The sequence below is a fragment of the Canis lupus genome, chromosome X (genome assembly GCF_048164855.1).
Source record: "Canis lupus baileyi chromosome X, mCanLup2.hap1, whole genome shotgun sequence".
NCBI lineage: Eukaryota > Metazoa > Chordata > Mammalia > Carnivora > Canidae > Canis > Canis lupus.
The window spans coordinates 4,562,801-4,584,202 of NC_132876.1; the positions used below are offsets into that span (position 1 = coordinate 4,562,801).

The 21,402-nt window shown below is 36.2% G+C and overlaps 1 pseudogene; it reads left to right on the forward strand.

Moving 5' to 3' along the window:
• The first annotated feature begins 12,141 nt into the window (after window positions 1-12,141).
• Window positions 12,142-12,641, forward strand: LOC140627892 (large ribosomal subunit protein eL29 pseudogene; annotated as a pseudogene).
• The last annotated feature ends 8,761 nt before the right edge of the window (window positions 12,642-21,402 follow it).

Here is a 21,402-nt window from a genome sequence, read left to right on the forward strand (position 1 = left end):
GTTTGAACCAATGGACTTCCTTGTAGGACTTAATGGCAAAGAGCTATGCTTATTCATTCTCCAAATGTTGGATCTGCCAGGACAGAGAAGATATGCTGGCTGGCTCCTCACTGCCCTGTGTAGGGAGAGTACAGGTATACTTAGTTTGGTTGCACTGTCCAAGCCCCTAAGGCTGACTTGTGCAAAGTAGTGACTCTTCTTACATGAACAAGAATTAACCACAACAACCATTGCATTTTACTGTATTAGGGAAAGATGGAGGGGGTGGTAATCCCCAGACACAGAGGCACACACTTGCTTATCATGTCCAACACTCATCACATGACATGTTCAAGAAGGCACCAGTGGGGTTTTCAAGGACTTCAGATCAAAGAAGCCTAAACTGGGTTTTGTAAACCCAGAGAAAATTTTACTTCCCACAAATTCAAATCAGGACTCTCTTCTTCTCAATACGCCAAATCTACATCATGCTTCCCAGGCTCCCCATCATTATTAGTTTATAAAGATTCATTGATATTCAATTAAGTAGTTCTAATGTTCTCAATGCAGTCCTAGACAGCACTTTATAAAAGAATACATCCGCCCTCTGGAGACAGCTGGGGAAGCCAATTAGTCGGGGTAAATTTGCATATCAATCCAGCTGTGGAATGAAGTCAGCCTTGTTCACCAGTCACAATGTGAAGAGCAAAGGGGGGAATCCAAGTGCTCCCTTGTCCTTTATTCCCTCACCTCAAGTGAGCCACAGCTTTCATTAAAAGGCTGTGAATAGTGGGAGAGAAAACCCATAAATGCTCCCATTCCCTGCCAAGTATGCACTATCACTTAGAAGCAATTATTAATGGGGAATGTTTAATGCCCTCCCAAAGGTTGGTACTAATTCACATAAATATTGTATCACTTAACAAAGGATATTTGTTTGAGAGTTTGAAAAATTGGGTAGTAATTCTATTGTCGAGTTAAACTTCAGTATAATGAGGTTCCACTTTCTAATGATTCCATTATATAGCAAGGATTCAATTCAATTCAACAAACATTTAATGAGTCACTACTATGCTAAGACCACTCACAAAATGCTAGAATGTGAGGAAGCATTTTGCTAAGGCACCAACAGTAACTTGCAATGATCATGAATTCAAAGACCATGAGAGTTGGAAGGGTCCCTAAATTCACTGAGCCCAACCCCAGATTACTTTCAAAGTTCTGCCACTAGAAGCCTCCCAAGATAGCCTTGCAGATCTCTGAGGTATTATTTCTCCACTGGTTTCCTTTTTGTCAGGCTAAATTGAAGCTCTTCTACATTTGGCAGAACTCTGGTAGCCCTCTACACCAGTGCAGGCCCTCTGCTGAACACAGTGAAGTTTGTCCTCAACCCTCCTAAGAGTGTATGTCCCAGAACTGAACACAATACCTGACAAATGTCTGACTAGGCTCTCATTCTTCTGTTTCTGGAAAACATACCAATTAATGCAGCTTATGATCAACATCACCTTTAGCAATCAGCACACTGCTGAGTCACACTGGATTTTCAATGAAAGTCCTAAAATCAGCAATATGGTATAAGAGAAAGCATGCAAGCTTGTGAATCAGTCAGATCTAGGTTTGTCACACCTGTAACAGTTAATTGTAATCTTGTGCAAGTTAATTCACCTCTGTAAACCTAAGTTTCCCCATTTGTCAATCCCAATCTTTATTTAGCATCTTTTGAGAAGGATGATTAGACATTAGTACAAGTATTTTTCAGAGCAGGATGAGTTCATTTGGACTGTCAGATAAATTTAACATATTTTTTCTATTGATTTAGTGATTTAGCCTGGTTGACTTGAGTTTTAGGATATAAGGAGCTTGTTTAATACAACACTGATAAACTCTGAATGTTGGTCATTATATTTTTATATAAGGGTCCATCCTGGGCATGGGAGAAAGAAAGACAGCAGCCTCTGTTGACTGGGTTGTGTTTATGCTGGGGCAGGCCCTGGACCAAGCACTTGTACTAGCATTATCTCATTTAATCTTCTGAACCTGTTATCCATACTTTGTAGCTGAGAAACTTAGAAAGAGTTATACTGGTATCCTGAAAGCAAGGGCAAAGAGAATTTCAAGAAGAGTATATTATCTTTAACTTAAATGGAAACTTCTGATTTTTTCCTTCTTGTATCAACATTATTGAGATATAATTTATACACAATAAAAAATACACCACCCCTTTTTAAGTGTTCAGTGCAATGAGATTTACAGAAGTAAACACTGATGTAATCACCACTATAATTAATATATACAATCTTTCCATCACTCTCAAATATTGCCTCATGTCCCATTACAGTCAATCTGCCTGTCCATACTTCTCAACAGAAGACTGTTCTAATTCCCTTCACCATAAATTAGATTTACCTGCTCTAGAGTTACACATAAGTGGAATCATATGACATATACTCTTTCATGACTGACTTCTGTCATTCAACATAATATTTTGGAGATTCATTCATATTCTGTATATATCAGTAACACATTTGCTTTTAATGAGCAGTAGCTCACCATAAGGATATACCACAGTTTATTTATCCAGTCACCTTTTGATAGACATGTACTTTTTTTCCAGATTTTGTCTGCTATGAATAAAGTTGCTATTTTGCTCTATCATGATCTTGCCCTAAATGGAGTAAGGAAGGGCTCAGGCCAGAGAGCGCTCGGTGCACAGTCTGGATGGTGATAGCCCAAGATTTTCAAAGGCCAAGATGATGTAACTCTCTACCAATCCCATACCAACATAACTTCAGCTGTTGAAGTGGCTGCATTCATTGTCTCAGATTCAGGAATAAATGTACTTCCTAGCCAGATCAGAATTATGAGAGGCCTAGAAGCCTGTGGTAAATGGAGTTTGAACAACAAATCCAAAGAATACTGCTCGTATTGGATTTGACTCAAGAACAAGCCGAAAAGGGGAGTCAAGGTGGAAATATCTATAATTCCATCTTCAATTCATTTCACTTTTTTCTTGATTATATGGTTTTTTGCTGAATACTTTGACTTTTTCTAGTTCAGTCTAACAGATGACCATTCCATGTTCATAGAAGATTTAGCCAAATTTAAAAATTTTTGACATCCTCTGTAATTCCATGACCATTAAAGAGTGACAAGTCTCATAAAACAAAGCCAGAAAAACTAATCATAAATGGGAAACTCTAAGTCACACATGAGTTTGAGAACATCATCCCTGAAAGAAAGATTATCTTTCTTCTTCCAAAGACATCAAACTCTGAAAACTCATATAAGAGATGGTAACCAGGGGTCCAGAGCAAAGGTTCTAAAATAGAGTTTGTTCTTCACAGGACAACTAGCAATGTCAGGAAACATGTTTAGTGGTTACAACTTGAGAGGATGCTGCTAGAATTTAATGGGTAGAGTCCAGGGGTGCTACTAAACATTTTACAATTCACAGGGCAGCCCTACACCACACAAGCACAAAATTACCCAGTCCCAAATTGTCATTAGTGCCAAGGTCAAGGAACCCTGTTCCAGAGGGATGACTGTCCACTCAGCAAATCTTTAGTAATTTATGTGGATCTCAGCTTGTAACTTACTAGCAGAGTACTCTGGGTAGATCCTTAAGCCACTATTTGGCATCTGTAAAATGAGGGATATGGTAACAACAACTATGTTAAAGGAAAGTGCTTAAGAATGATTGTCAACTTACCGCTCAGCTGGGCTGCTTACTAGGTCTGTGACTGAGCAAGTTATTTAACCTTTCAGACCCTTCATTTCTTTATTTATAAAACAGAGCTGTACAAAGTGCTGTGAAGGCTCACAGGACAAGGCACTTGCACTGGGCTCGAGAAAGGCAGGTTTTTGCCTCTACATGATAAAGCAAAAATGTTCCAAGATGAAAGAAATTATCCTTGTATGGACCAAGGGCTTGGAAAAAGGAGCAATTTTGATCTCACTCCCACTCCCTTCTGCCTTCCTATTCTCTGCAGTGGTCTGGTGGCAGATGAGGGGATGAGTGTGCAAAGGAGCAGATATGCCAGTGTTTTGACAGTTGAGTTGTCCAACTTGTACAGGAATTTAGTTGGGGGAAAGCTGTGAAAAGTCACTTGTACCTACAAATTCCTGCCTGACATATGGGAATGATTCTGGAAAGGACAAAGCACTGTGTAGCATCAAGGTGACAGCCAATTCCAATCACCAAATATTATGAAGTCTCATTATGTACTAGCCATCTTCTCAAAAGAGAAAACGGAGGAGAAGGAGAAGGAATCTACACTCACTAAGTATCCACTCTGTCCCAGATGTTAAAATAGATGCTATGTTATCCCATTTGGTTTTTACAAAGAAAAAAATGCCTATGAAGTGTGGATTACTGTGCATATGACTATACTCAATTTTTGGGTGAAAATATAGGCTTAGTGAAATAAATCTTCTGCCAAATTCAATCAGTGCAAAATCAGAACCATTATGCTCTCAAACCATTATGATCTACAATGGGACCCTGAGCAACTGCCTTCCTCTCTCTCTGGGTCTCAGCTTTTACAAATGGAAAGTGATGATTTGGAACTAGATCATCTCAAATGGTCCTTCTATTTCTGACTTTTACTGACTTTACTTAAATTGAGTTAAAAGAAAAATCTCTGGCATTGATATTCTTTCAGCAATTTGTCCAGAAGTCATTCTGACAAAATTCCTCCTTTGGATTTGGCAAACTTGTTAATTTGCAAGTGAAAAGTGCTTTCTCCAAGGTGAAGTGGAAAACTGGGAAATTTGTCTATTAGCTGAGGGCAATGGGAACAACTCTCTTTTGCCTTTGTTTCCAGAATGCCACTCTTCATTTTCCTTCTACTTGTCTAGTAGCTCCTTCTTAGTCTTCTGCTCAGACTTGTCCTCTACATGCTCCAAGAAAATATCTAGCTATCCATCTGTGGAGAAGTCTTAAATAGTAAAGAGTTCCCTATTACTAGAAGTGTCCAATCAGAGGTTAGATAAATATCTATAAGAGGCATGATAGAAGAAATCCCCACAGTGAGTATTAAGTTCAACTAGATGACTTTTAAATAAAATTCTTTCAACTCCAAATTTTATGAGTCTACCAAGTGCCAAACAAAAAGTCTGGTCAAAGAAATGCTATAGGAATTCAGAGGCAGAAGAAAGTCTCCCTAGTTTTGAGCCAATTGAGTCTGAGGGAAGGTTGGCAAATCCTAAAAGACATAATAATTAAATGAAGTAGATCAATTTTAGTCTATCCTAACATAAAAGCTTTCCAAAACTATTGACTATGACTTCTACAATTGCTTTATACGATGAACCAAAGAATGGATTGGATTTTACAGCTGAATGATGTAAGTGATAAAATACCTGTCTAGGCAGCCCCTTCGTCAGTAGCTCTGGACAAACTACAGGATGGAATGAGTGGACTGAATAAGTTCCAGAATGCAGGACTCTCTTTCTACTGTTCTACCATCTTTATGCCTCATGCAAACTGTGCAACTCAGGACCCTACAACCTGCCATGAATCTTTCCACCTTTTAGCCTTGCCCATATTATGCCTTCTCCCTTTCCTTTGCAGAGTAATAAAATCTTGGCCATTCATTTCAAAAATATCTGTGTAAATATTAATTACCCTCTTTCAACATGTTTGGATAACATTGTTGCCATAAACCATCACCCAGCAATAGGCCAGTGGCTATAATCCTACTCATTTTCTTTTTAATCCAAGAACTTTTTTTTTTTTGGTGTTGAGATATAACTACCTCAATGTAAGCCTGTCTGAGGAAAAAGAGGGCAGAAATGGAGAGAATCTTCCTGACCTTTAACCTAAATTCTCAATTCTCAAGTCTCTCTAATACTACCATTCCTATTCCCCTCCACCATCACACAAGAATCTTTTGTTTCTGGGGACCCTTGAAAGAACTCTAGGTTCCATCTAGAGCCTAAATCTCTACCTTCTTCTATATTTTAAGAATAAATTCCTCTTTGGTGTCAAACAGCTTTTTGCTATTATTTAGGGGTTTGGGTGTAGTTTATATTTAAAATTTTGGTCACATTCCTTCTGCATTTTCTTGATAACAGGGTTAACATTTTAAATTTTCGATCATGTTTCTAGAATTTCCCCCTTTAAGTTTCGAGTTGTTTTTACATCACCAAACTCTATACTCTGACCCCTTCAGCTGGTAAGACAATCTCCACCAGTAGTCATAGTTATGGGGCTTGGAAACCATTCTTGGGCCAGAAGCAACAAAATCATAATCTTATAGCTTAAAGTTTTAGAGTAAATTATCATCTCTATTCTGGTTCCTCTTACAGGGATTTCAGTACGTTTAAATAATTTTTTTAATCATATTATCCCATTTCTATCATTACTATCTGTGGGAATGTTTATATTACCACTTCATTCTTTTGACATTACCATCCCTAATTCTTTTAGGATGGAGGAAACAGAGACCTACATGGTTCTCAATTAAGAGCATAAGAGGGCCATGTCCAAGGAAGGAGGATGAACCAGAGTTAAGTTTTATTAAAACTTCTACCCAGTCCCAAGCACTGAGTGATCAGCATCTCACCCTATCAGTCTACAAGAGAAAACAGGCAAGAATACACAATTCTCTTATGTACTAGAAATGAGAAGAGGTAGAGATCATGGCTTACTATCAAGTAAAAACAGATGACACAAGTAGGCACAATATTGAATGAAAGACACAAGCCTCCTACTCTATTTCCAGTTAAAAAAGTAGATTTACACAAAAATGATGATCACTGGAAATGAAGATATGAAAAAGAAAAATATGAAAAACCAATAAAGTCTCAACTTTCATGGGAAAAGACAACAAATTCCAACACCAAGATGAAAAGGATGTGAGAGTTATCTGACAAAGCATTAAAGTAGCTATTATTAAATCCCAAGAAGTAGGCGCAAACATTCTAGCAGTAAGTAGAAAAATAGAAGTCTCAGAAAGAAAGAATGTCATAAAGAACAACCAATTGCAAAGTATAGAATTTAAAAACACAATAACCAAACACACACACACACACACACACACACACCAAAAACAAAACAACTCTTCACAGGATGGGCTCCATGAAGATTGGAGAATGATGGAGGAGAGAGTTCTTAAACTTACAGATAGGTCAATAGAAATTATTCAATATGAATGACAGAATAAAACAATTTTATAAAATGAAAAGACCCAGGGACCTGTGGGACAAAACTAAAAGTTCTATCATTCTTCTTTCATGTCATTGGAGTCCCAGAAGGAGAGGAGAAATATTTGCAGAACAAAAATTTGAAGACATACTGACTGAAAACTCCCCAAATTTGACTAAAGATGTAAACCTACATATTCAAGAAGCTCAGGGAGGCCTAAACAAGATAAAGACAAAGAAAACCATGCTTTGACAAGTATGATCAAACTGTTCAAAACTAGACATGAAAAAAATATTGAAAGTAGCATGACAAAAACTACACATTACTTAGAAAGGAATAATAATTTGAATGATGTGGGTTTTTTTCTCAGCAGAAATCTCAAAAGAACATGGATCAAAATTTTTCATATGCTACAAGAAAAGAACTTTTAATCCACAATTTTTTGCTCAGTGAAAATATTATTCAGGCATAAAGGTTAAATAAATAAAGACATCCACAGATGAAGAAAAAGTAAGTGAATTTCTGCCAGCGGATCTGCTCTACAAGAATTAATAAATTAATCTCTCAGACAGAAGGGAAATAAAACCAGAAGGAAATTTAGAACATCAGAAATGAAAGAAAAGGAACAGAAATGTTAAACATCTGGGTAAATATAATAGACTGTTTTGTCATTCAAGTTCTTTAAAATATGTGTAAAGGTTGAAAGTAAATATTATAACATTTAGGGATGGGGTTTTCAAAGTATATAAGTATAATACATGATACAACTACAATAGAAAGAGGAAAGAGAAAAGAAATCTATATGGTTGAGAGTCTTGTATATTCTATTTCACACATACACACACATATATATAATACATAGTTTAACTAATATTAACAAACATAAATATATGTATATATATGTAGCTAGATAAGATACAGATTGGTCTATCGATAAACCAATAAGGAAACTGTACAAAGATATGGAATCAAAAACATAATAGACAAAATAAAAAGAAACATACTGTTAACTATAGAGAGCAAGCTGATAATAATTACCAGAGGGGAGGTGGCTGGGGAATGAGTGAAGTAGGTCATGGGAATTAAGGAATGCACTTATCCTAGATGAACACTAGGTGATAAATGGCATTTTGAATCACTATATTGTATACTTGGAACTAATATAACACTGTATGTTTGGAATTTATTTTTATTTATTTTTAAAATTTTTTAAAAGATTTTTAAAATTTATTCATGAGAGACAGAGAGGGAGAGAGAGAGAAAGAGAGAGAGAGAGAGAGACAGAGACACAGGCAGAGAGAGAAGCAGGCTCCACGCAGGGAGCCTGACATGGAACACGATTCCAGGTCTCCAGGATCACACCCTGGGCTGAAGGCAGCGCTAAACCTCTGGGCCACCGGGGCTGCCCGTATGTTTGGAATTTAAATAAAAATTTTAAAGAATGAAAATAAAATGAATACTTAAAAAGCTCAAATAACCCAAAATAAGTTAACAAAAGCAAAACAGTGGAATAAAGAACAGAGGCAACAAACAGAAACCAAATAATTAAATAGTAGACTTAAATCCAATTCTATCACTGTACTGAATGTAAAAGATCTAAATGCATCAATTAAAAGACCAAGATTGTCAGAATGGATGAAAAAATATCACCAAATTATATGTACTCTAAAAGAAATTCACTTCAATAAATAAATAAATAAACAAACAAACAAATGAAAGAAAAGAAACTCACTGCAAATATAATGATATACATAGATTGAAAGTAAATGGATGTAAAAGATACACCATGCAAACTTAATACTGATACCAAAATGTGAAAAGAGCATTACAAGAAGAGAAATTACAGACCAGTATTATTCATGAAATGGTTGTTTAAAAAAATCTTAAAGAGGATAATAAATAGAATCCAGGAATACATAAAAAGGATAATACACTATGGCCAAGTAGGATTTGTTCCAATAATGCAAAGTAGAAAAGAAGTTATAGTATTTGGTATTCAAAACAACATGGCACTGGCATAATAATAAATATATAGATCAAAGGAATAGATAGGGCCTAGAAATAAGCCCAGATGATGATTTTTTACAAAGTTATGAAGGTAATTTAATAGAGTAAAAATGTTTTCACCAAATGGTACTGGGACAGTAGTATATCCATATGCAAGAAGATAAAATCAGACTCTTACCTCACACCATACATAAAAACTAACTCAAAATGGAACATAGACTTAAATGTCAGAGCTAAAAACTATAAACTCTTGGAAGAAAATATAGGCATAAGTCTTTGTGACCCAGGGTTAGGGGAAGCCTTCTTAGATATGACACCAAAAACACAAGTAACAAAAAAATAGATGAATTAAACTTCATCAAACTGAAAACTTTTGTGCTTTAAAAGGCACCATCATGTGTTAAGAGAACCTGGCACTTGTTTGTTTTTGTTTTAATCAGGTATAGTAGACATTCAGACACAGAGATTACTGTCATAAAGGAAGAAATTCATCCAGGTCCCTAGAAATTGGAGACATAGCATAGTATGCGGGGGACCACATGTGGAAGTATGAGGTTGGTCAGGGGAGTGGGAAAACACATGGGCAAAAGCCTTTATAGTAGTTTCCATGGGAAGGAATGGGCAAGGCATGGTAATCAGGCTTAGGACTGGCTAGTTTGAATAAATTCAGTGGGCTCTGGGACATAGAGACTGTCCTTAGTTTTCTAGAACCTAGCCCTGGGGTGATTAGGGCAGGAGAATATTACCTACTGGAGAGTAGGATCCAGATAAAGGAGGTGGTTGGGGGTGTGGGCTCTGGAGTAATTGGTTTGTATATGAAAAGCATATTACAGGCATTTCAAGAATTGACTAGCCCTGAGAGGGAGGAACAGTCTCTCTAGAGTCAGCAAGGCCCCAAGGAGCCAAAGCATCAAAAATAAAGAAAATTTTAAAACATGATTAACATCAACAAAGTGAAAAAACAACCCATAGAATCGAATAAATCATTGTAAATCATGTATCTTATAAGGTACTTATATCTAGACTATTTAAAGAACTCTTACAAGTTATTAAGAAAAAGGAACAAAAATTCAATTTCAAAATGGGCAATTCTGAATAGACATTTCACCAAAAACATAGGAAAGGCAAATAAGTACATGAAGAAATGTTCAACCTCATTGGTCTTTAGGAAAATGCAAAATAAAACCACAATGATATTACATAACTATTTGAATGATTATAATGAAAAAGAAGAGTATGTGTTAGAATGGAAAGAAACTGAAACCTCCATATCATCAAAAATTTAAACATAGACTTAGCATATCACCTAGAAAGTCCACTTCTAGGGATATATACTCAAGAAAATTGGAAGCACGTGTCCATACAAAAACTGGTACATAAAAGTTTATAAGAGCATTGTTCATGATAACTAAAAGGTAGAAACAATTCAAATGCCTATCAACTGATGAATGAATAAACAAAATGTGGCATATGCATATAATGGAATATTACTTAATAGTAAAAGGAATAAAGCACTGATACTCGCTACAAGGATAAATCTCAGAAACTTTTGTGCTAAGTGAAGGAAGCCACATGTGAAAGAAATACATATCGTACAGTTTCATTTATATGAAGTTTCCTCACAAAGGTGAATGTTTTGAGACAGAAAGTAGATCCATGCTTTCCTTGACATGGGGAGAAAAATGGGGAGGAACTGCAAATTTCCATGAGGGATCTTTCTCAGGTCATAGAAATGTTCTAACATTGGATAGTGGTTGATGTTTGCAAAATTCTATAGATTTACTAAAAATCATAGGCACACTTAAAATAGGTGCATTTTGTTAGGTAAATTATACCTCAAGAAAGGTGACTAAAAGATAATTATATATTGTATATAATATACACACCTACAACAAACTGATTAAGAAAAACGAAAAATCAAGGAATAGACAAAATTTCACCAGGCAAATGGAAACAGAAAAAGAGAAAGTGTAGTGATTCTGATATCAAACAAAATAGAATTCAAGCCCAAAAGTATTAAACTGACAACTAATGACACATTATTTTAAAAGATTTAATTTATTTATTCATGAGAGACACAGAGAGAGGCAGAGACATAGGCAGAGGGAGAAGCAAGCTCCCTGCGGGCAGCCTGATGTGGGGCTTGATCCCAGCACCCCAGGACCATGAACTGAGCTGAAGGAAGAGGCTCAACCGCTGAGCCACCCAGGGTCCCCAAATGACAATTTCAATGTTAAAGTTACAGTCCACAATAAACAGATAACACTTATTAATATATAGGCACCAAAGAACACAGTGACCACCTTTTCGAAGCAAAAACTACAGAGAATGCAAGGAAACATAGACAGATAAAACACTTAAAAGCACCATTTTTAGTACAATATAAATCGAATGGACAAAATATGTATGGAGATAGAATGTGCATATTGATTAGGAAACAATAATTAATAAGATAGATATTTTGAATATATGTTGAGGTCTATACCGTGATAATAGGTAATACAGACACTCTTCTCAAGTGTCCACGGCTACATGGACAAACATTGATCATTTATTAGGTCACAAAGAAAACATCAGTAAGTTTCATAAAATATAAATATCACAAAAAACTTGCTCTGATTAACATATAATCACAAATAGAGTGTACCAACAAAAACAAAAGCAGAAAGGCCCTTCTTCCTCAAAATTTAGGAATCTCCTATTAAACAACTTCTGGATGACATGGCAAGTACAAAAAAATTACAGGGCACTGGGTAGCTCAGTGGTTGAGTGTCTGCCTTTGGCTCAGGTCATGATCTCGGGGTCCTGGGATCAAGTCCCACATCAGGCTCCCTGCTTCTCCCTCTGCCTATGTCTCTGCCTCTCTGTGTGTCTCTCACAAATAAATCAATAAAATCTTATTTAAAAAACCTGAAATTACAGAATGAAAAAAAATAATAACAATAAAGGTATCACTTATTAGAATCTATGGGATGGTTTGGGGAGCCCTGGGCTTTAGTGCAGACATGGCCAAGTTCAAGAACCACACCATGCACAACCAGTCACAAAAATGGCACAGAAATGGCATCAAGAAACTCCAATCACAAAGATACAAATCTCTTAAGAGGGTAGACCCCAAGTTCCTGAGGAACATGTGCTTTGCCAAGAAGCACAACAAGAAGGGCCTGAAGAAGATGCAGACCAACAATGCCAAGGCCATGACTGCACGTGCCGAGGCTATCAAGGCCCTTGTCAAGCCCAAGGAGGTTAAGCCCAAGATCCCAAAGGGCAACAGCCATAAGCTCAATCGACTTACCTACACCACTCACCCCAAGCTCAGGGAAAGGCATGTACCCGCATTGCCAAAGGTCTCAGGCTCTACCGGCCAAAGTCCAAGGCCAAGGCTCAAACCAAGGCCCAGGCTGTAGCTGCAACCCCGGCTCCGGCTCCTGCTTCTACTCATGCAGCAAAGGTTCCCAAAAGTCCCCAGGCCCCCACAAAGGGGGCCACAAAGCCTCCAATGTAGAGGCTTCTGTCTGCCAGTGTGAGGATGGAAGGACTGGTATGACCCCTGGGCTTCTGTCTGCATGGGCCTGATGTCCTCCTGTACTATTTGTACAAATAAACCTGCGGCAGGATCTGTCAAAAAAAAAAAAATCTATGGGATGCATTTAAGGAAAGGATAGGGCAAAAAATTTTTTTGCATTATACACTTTTATCCAGAAAACTGAAATAACAAAAAATGAGTTTAATTCCAAGTTCATTAAACTAGAAAAAGAATTTAAAATGACCCAAAATAAACCAGAAAATAACAAAGATAAAAGCAGAAATAAATGAAGAAAAGATAAAAACAATAGCTCAGGAAATAAAGGTATAATTCTATAAAGATTAACAATATAGACAAAGTACTTGCTAACTTTATCAAGAAAAGAAACACACAAAGGAAGCACAAATACACAAAATAAGAACTGACAAGATGAAAAATTACCTTTGAAACAAATGAAATTTTTAGATTTATGAGTCCTCTAAGTAAACAAACTTGAGGAAATGAATACTTTCCTAAGGAAATTCAAGTTACCGAAATTGACCACATTAACGTTAGAAAGCTTAAATGGACCAATTTCTATAAAAAGAACTACTCCATAAAAAAATGCAGACCCAGATAATTTCACAGGGAAAAAGATAAAATTACATCCATATCACAGCATAGGCAAAAACAAAAAAACAACAAAAAAAAGACTCCAGATGGATGAGAGAGCTAAATGTAAACAATAAAATCATGCAAGTATCAGAAGAAAATATAGGGGAGGGCAGCCCTGGTGGCTCAGAGGTTTAGCGCCTGCCTCCAGCCCAAGGCGTGATCCTGGAGACCCGGGATCGAGTCCCGCATCGGGCTCCCTGCATGGAGCCTGCTTCTCCCTCTGCCTGTGTCTCTGCCTTTCTCTCTCTGTGTCTCTCATAAATAAATAAATAAAATACATTTAAAAAAAAGAAAATATAGGGGAATTCCTCTTTAATCTTGGTGTAGGGAAGGTCTTTCGAACTATGACTCAAAATCTAAAGGCAATAAAAGAAATCTAATAAACATGATTTGCTTTTAAAAATTTGCATGGCAATGTGAACTGACAGATGAATGGATAAAGAAGATGTGAGATATACATATATAATATCTATTGTATATATAATGGAATATTACTCAACCATCAAAAAGAATGAAATCTTGCCATTTGCAATGACATGATTGGAACTAGAGAGTATTATGCTAAGCGAAACAAGTCAGAGAAGGACAAATACCATATGATTTCACTCATATGTGGAATTTAAGAAACAAAACAGATGAACATAGGGGAAGGGAAGGAAAATAAAATAAGGTGAAAATTGAGAGGAAAGCAAACCAGAAGAGTTGCTGAACTCTAGGAAACAAAATGAAGGTTGCTGGAAGGGAGGTGGTGGGATACTTGGGTGATGGGCATTAAGGAGGGCACTAGATATAATGAGTACTGGGTGTTACATGCAACTGATGAATCACAAAATTCTACCCATGAAACTAAGAATATACTATATGTTAACTAAATTAAATTTAAATAAAGAATTTTAAAAATTGCGTGGCAATTGCACCATGAAAATGCACCTAAAAATGAAGAACTCTTAGAAACTGAGGGACATAGAGACAGGACCAGAGAAGAGCAAGGCAGTTTGATAGAGCTGATGTATGGAGTGGGTCAAGGAAAGGAACTGCCAGGCTAAAGGTAGGAGGAGGACTGGAGGAACAATGTATTTGGATCTGCAATTTACAAAAAGTAGATTAGAAAGGTTGGGAGATGGGTATAGAAGCACTTAAAGTAATCCATCTAAGATATGATGGTGGTTCAGACTAAGGATTAAGAACAAAAGATGAATTAAATTGCTATTGAAGAGCAGAATGTACTGGGTTGGTCAACCAAATGGACATGGGTGAGGTAGGAGTGTTGGATGAAACCTGGGATTTCAATGTAGACAATAAGGTAGATGGTAGTGTCAGAAAGAGTATAAAGAATGCAAACATTTATTTATTTTTGTTTCAAGTGTAGTTGACACACAGTGTTACATTAGTTTCAGATGTGCAACAGAGTCCAAACATTTAAATTTTATCTCAAGATTAGCTATGATCCATGTAAATTGTTGAGTGCCATGTTTGACATAGAAATTATGAAATAAGTTTAGCTATTGCTGTTATCTTAGGCTAACCTGCTTTGATTAATCTTAACAGAATTCACTATAAAGTATTCAAAATTGGTATTCGGCATTTTCTAAGCAGATGGGAGTTCAAATTGTCCAACTTGACAGCTTTCTGACTCTAGACCAGTTTCTTAACCTTTCTTGGCCTCAATCTCCTCTTATTAAAAATAAGAGTAAATAATATTAACCTGGCAGTGATTCTATGACAATTAGAGATAAGAGAAGTAAAGTCCCTTGAGTGGTGCTTATCACATCGTAGGAGCTTAGTAAATGGTAGCTTAAATGAAAGGCCACATCGTTCATTTCAGGTCTCTAGATTAGGTCACAGATTCTCCCTTGTTTATCTTGGTAATTCCCACAGACTCTAAATGCCTAGAAGAGAGTCTTACACATGATAAATATTCAATAAATATGTATCAAATCTATGATAATTGTTTTTTGCTTGCCCTTTCACTGTATTTCCTGCTAATCTACCCAACTATTAACCCTCATTTTATTATTTTTTTAAAGATTTTATTTATTTATTCATGAGAGACAGATAGAGAGGCAGAGACACAGGCAGAGGGAGAAGCAGGCTCCATGCGGGGAGCCTGACGTGGGACTCGATTCTGGGTTTCCAGGATCAGGCCCTGGGCTGACGGCAGCACTAAACCGCTGAGCCATCCCGGCTGCCCTTAACCCTCATTTTAAAAGTATTCTTCCTAAAGTTATAGCTCCTTCTCGTTTAATTTCCACCCTCCTCTTTTAACTTACAAAAGAATAATGACTCGTGCTTCATAATTTTACACTTTATCAGAAAACTTCTTACCAACTTCCTACATCTCCGCTCCTGACCCCACACAGGAGTTTCATTCAATAGTAAAAACTCAGTCCCTGTATGGCTTGACTCTAATGAAAATTACTCAGGTTATTGAACCTTTTCTGGAACCTTTGCAGCTGATTAATGAGATTCTCAAATAACTTGAATTTAATCACAGTGACTCATAGCCACTGAAAAAGGCATTTAATTTGACCTGAAATATTTGCACAAGAAAAATATCAAGGCTCAGGCATGACTTGTGATTAGCAACTCTATTAAAAAAAAAAAGAGCAATCTGAAGTTTTATAAAATCGAGGGACAAAGAACCAAAAAGTGAGGAAACTATATAAACAGATAATTCACCTTGAAAAAGAATATGAAAATTCCCCTTAAACATGAGAAAAATATTCTAACTCACTACATATAGAGAATCACTGATAAAAAGTATACTGAGATACCATTTGCTACCTAGCAGAAAGGGAAAACTGTGAGAAATATGACAATAGAATCTTTTGATAAGTCTATAGGGAAACACGCACGCTGATTCATTGCTGCTGAGAATGCAAAGCAATACAGCACTTCCAGAGAGAAATTGGCAAGACCTAATAGAACTTTTCAATCCAGAAATTTAGATTTTAAGAAGCTATTCTTGAAGATGAACTTCCAACAATCCAAAAATACATATGCACAAGGATGTTCATTGCATATTTTCTAACTGCAAAGTATTGGAAACAACCTAAATGTCCATACATAGAAGAGTGCTTGAGTAAATGGTGCTGTAAGAAAGGATGAATCAGCTCTCCATAACTGATGTGGAGTGATTTATATGACGTACTACCCAAGTGAAAAGAAATCAAAGTGCAGGAGGGCACTTTCGAATGGTAGTGTAAGAGCTTCCAAAAATGTACTTCTCCATAAAAGCAAGAACATCACAAAAACTGTCAAAATCGACTTTTTCAGAACTCTAGAAGTTAACTTAAGTCTTACAACAATCCGAGGAAAGTTTATTCCATAAAAATGACTGAATCTTAGTAAGAACAGGGAGTTTGGTGGTGCTTTAAATTTCCCTAATTCTGTTCCCTTCCCTTAGCTCTACTGTAGCTTAGAAAATCAGTAACTTCACAACTAATAGAAATCATGAAAAACAGAAGCCTAGCAGCCACAGGAGAGTACATAACAGCTTTGGAGTTACCCAGAATTCTTTGTGTGGGTTTTAGTAGGTTATATCTTTCAAGGAGTTGGTCCATTTCATCTAGTTATCAAATTTATGGGCATAGACGTGTTCATAGTATTATTTTATTGTCCTGTTTATGCCCACAGGATCAAGAGTGATGACTGATATTTCATCTCCAATATTAGCAATTTGTGTCTTCTCCATTTCTTACTTAGCTTGGCTAGAAGTTTATCAATTTTACTGATCTTTTCGAAGAACCAGCTTTTACCTTATATTGGTTTTATATATCAATTTCCAGTTTTCAATATCATTGATTTCTGCTCTGATCTTTACTGTTTCTTTTCTTCTGTTTCCTTTAGGCTCATATTGTTTTTCTATCTCTAGTTTCCCACATCCAGAAACATATATTTGTATGTCAATGTTCATAGCAGTATACTCACAATAGGCAAAAGGTGGAAACAATTCAAATTTTCATTGACTGGGTGACAGGCACTGAGGGGGGCACTTGACGGGATGAACACTGGGTGTTATGCTATATGTTTGCAAATCGAACTCCAATAAAAAATATACAAAAAACCCCACAAATTTTCATTGACAGATGAATGGATAAACAACGAGTGGTGTATACATACAAAAGAATATGGGGCGTCTGTGTGGCACAGTTGGTTAAGTGTCCAACTCTTGGTTTCAGTTCAGGTCATGATCTCAGGGTCTTGAGATCGGGCTCTGAGTTAGGCTTTGCACTCTGTGTGGAGTCTGCTTCAGTCTTTTTATCTTCCTTTCCCTTTGCCCTTCACACTCATGCTCTTTCTCTCTCAAATAAATAAATCTTTCTTTAAAAAGGATATTATTCAGCATTACAAATAAGCAAAATTCTGATACATGCTACAACATGGATGCACCTTGAAAACTATACTAAATGAAAGAAACCAAATGCAAAAGGCCACATATTATATAATTCCATTTATATGAAATGTCTAGGATGGATAAATTTGTAGACACAAAAAGTACATTAGTGATTGTCATGGGGCCTCAAGGAGGTAATAGGGAATGACTATAATAATACAGATTTTCTTCCCAGGTGATGAAAATATTCAAGAAACTGATAACAGTGATGATGGTACACCTCTGTGAATCCAGTAAAAAAAAAAAAAAGAAGAAAAACACTGCACTAAATACTTAAAAATGATAAAATTCATAGAATACTTTAAAATGATGAATTATATCTCAATTAAAAAATACATGTATATATTTACTATAGAAAACATTAAAATATATGTCTTTTCATAGTATATGAATGGATTTGTTAACAAAATTATGTATCAGCTTATGATCTGCTTTTTCAAAGTAATGTGGATTGATGGTATTTGGGGGGGATATATTGACTGAGTTGGGGCATGAAAGAGCCTTTTGGGATTATAAAGTGTTCTACACCTTCATCTGGAAGATGGTGATATAAAAATGCACATGTGAGATAAAATCTATTTAGTTCTACATTTAATATGTATGCCTATCACTGTATATAACCTATAGTTTAATTAAAATTAAAAAACCACAATGTGACTTTGATGAAGGGCCAGACACATAGGCTAATGAGACAGACTAGACAAGAAAGATAGATAAATGATAGAGAGAGAATAGATAATTTTTATTTTTATATGATTAATTTATAACAAAGTCTCCACTGCAATTCAGTGGGCAAAAGATGGTTTTTTCAATACATGGTGGTGATAAAATGAAAATACGAACCATGGCTATGTAATAAAATCAAACCTTGACTGATACCTCACACTGAACAGAGGAAATTAACTCAAGATGAAGCATAGACTTAAATGTTAAAGGCAAAACTATAATGTTCCTGAAAAAAAAACCTAGGAGAATATTCATTATATTAGAGTAATCGGAAATGTCTTAAGCACGAAGCATAGTCATAAAAGAAAAAACTGATTAAATCGGACTTCATAATATTAAGGTCTTTTGCCCCTCAAAAAATACAATTAAGAGAGAGACAAGGCAAACAACAGACTGAGAGAAGATATTTGCGAAATTTGTATATATTTCCTGAATATATAAAGAACTTCTACTGCCAGTAAGACAGAAACCTCAAATCTAAAACAGTCAAAATTTTTGTTCAGACTCTTCACTAAAGAAGATATCCAAATGATCAATGATCATGTGAAAGATGGGCAACATTATTAATCATTAAAGAAATGCAAATTGAAAATACAATGAAACAGCACTAGACCAGTAGAATAGCTAAAATTAAAAGGCCAAAATTACTGAATGTTGGCAAGAATGCAGAGCACCTCAAACATACACATTGCTGATGCCAATATAAATTGGGTCAACCACTTTGGAAAAATATTTGGCAGTGTGTACTAAAACTAAATACACACATACTCATGACTCAGCAATTCCAAACCTAGGTGTATTTCCAAGAGCAATGAATCCATATGTGTACCAAAAGGCATGTACAAGAATGTTCATAACAGTTTTCTTCGTAACAGCCCCAAACCCAAGAATAGCCCAAATGTCCATTTATAGTAGAATGGATAAAAAATTGCTGTACTCAATATGATGGAATTATACACAGCAATAAAAAAGAATGTACTATTTCTACCAAAGCAATGCATAAATATAACAGACAAAATGATAAGCAAAAAAAGCCAGGTACAAACTACATTCTGTATGCTTCCATTTAAATGGAGTTAAAGAACCAGCAAAATTAATTAGCATAATGGCACCTTCTAAGTGCTGGAAATATTTTATATATTGATCTCCCTGGTGGATGCACAGGTGTAAACATACATAAAAATTCATTGAGCTCTACATTGAAGATTTATGTACTTCACTGTATGTAAAATTATATCTCAATATAAAATAAAATTGAGATGTACAAGAATGTTAATGGAAATATTTTTTATAAGATCCCCAAACTGATAATAACCCAAATGTCAACCAAGAGTCCATCTACAGAATCACTAAATAAATTGTGATATATTCATCCTGTAGAGTATTGCATAAAAATAAAACAAAACCTCCCCATACTGCTGATACACACGAAAAAAGTGGATGAATCTCAAAGACTTAATATTGAGCAAAAGAAACCAGACTAATATATGATTTGTCGATTCTATTCCTATATCTATATCCCAAAGAATTGAAACCAGGAAATCAACCAAATACTTGAAAATCAATGTTCATAGCAGGCAAATATTCAAAACAGCCAAAAAGTGGAAACAGTCCACCAATGGATGAACGGACTAACAAAATGATGTATCCATACAATGGAATATTATTCAGCCATAAAAAGAATGAAATACTGACACCTTGCTACAACGTGGATGAACCTTGAAGACATTATGCTGGTGAAAGAAGCCAGACACAAAAGGACAAATATTGTGTGACTTCACTTATATGAGGTTCCTAGAATAGGCAAATTCATAGAGATTACCAAGAGCTGTGGAGGGGAGAATAGGGAGCTATTATTTAATGGCTACAGAGGTTATGTTTGAAATGATGAAAAACATCTGGAAATGAATAGTGATGGTTATGCAATGCTGGGAAAGAGCTGAATGCCCCTGAATTGTACAATTAAAATGGTTAAATGGAAATTTTTTGTTATGTATATTTATCAGTTTTAAAAAAAAGACACTGTGTACAATAGACTACAAACTGTATACTTCTTTTTATATGAAGTTCTAGAACAGAAAGAATTAACGTATGGAGATAGAGGTCGGGAGAGTGGTTGCTTTTAGATGAAGTATTGACTAAATGAAGGCAAAAGAGAGCCTTCTGGAAGACTATATCTTGCTCAGAGTGGTAGTTACATGGATATGTACATACACAAAAATTTGCCAAGCTCTCACTTTACAGTGTGTACATTATATATCCATATAAAAAGGTGAAAAAAGAAACTGGGGGAAACCGTCATTTAAAAGTTGCTTGCAATTTTTTTTAATCCCTTAACTATAGAGATTTAAACTCACCTGGAGATGGATTCTCTCTCTCTCTTTGGGGAAGTCAGCAAAACCAGCCCTTGTGTTCTCACTGGCATAAAATGAGAAGCCTAGCATTGTCCTATGGAGAACTACAAAATCCCTTAAACCTGACCACAGAGACTCAGAGTCCTATCTTTGTCACTCATGGTGGGGGTGGTAAATCAGAGATGTGTTTATGAGGCTCCTTGATTTTGGGGAGTGGAGAGGCAGACAGAAATGTCTCCTGGCTCTGTGCTCGAACTGCAGCTTGTTCTGGCAGTGGGCGGGGGTGCAGGGGTGGAGGTGGGTGAGCAGGTGAGCAGAGTGGCCACAGTGCCCTCTTCATGAGACTTTGTAAGACTCTGGGCATAAGCAGTGTTGCTTCAGGCACTCAGGAGCAGAGTGTGGAACAAAGTTGTAAAAAAATATGTATAGTTCTCTCTCTCCTCCCCTCACCTCTCAGAAGTCTGTACTCCTTGACCCCCTTGGAGAATAATAGTTTAGAGCATTGGCTCACAGCACCCTTGGTTTGAATACTTGCAATCTCACCCAGAGCAAAGCTCCGTGGGTGGTGGCTGAGAGGGAGACCTGGAAAACATGGCAGGAGATACTGGCT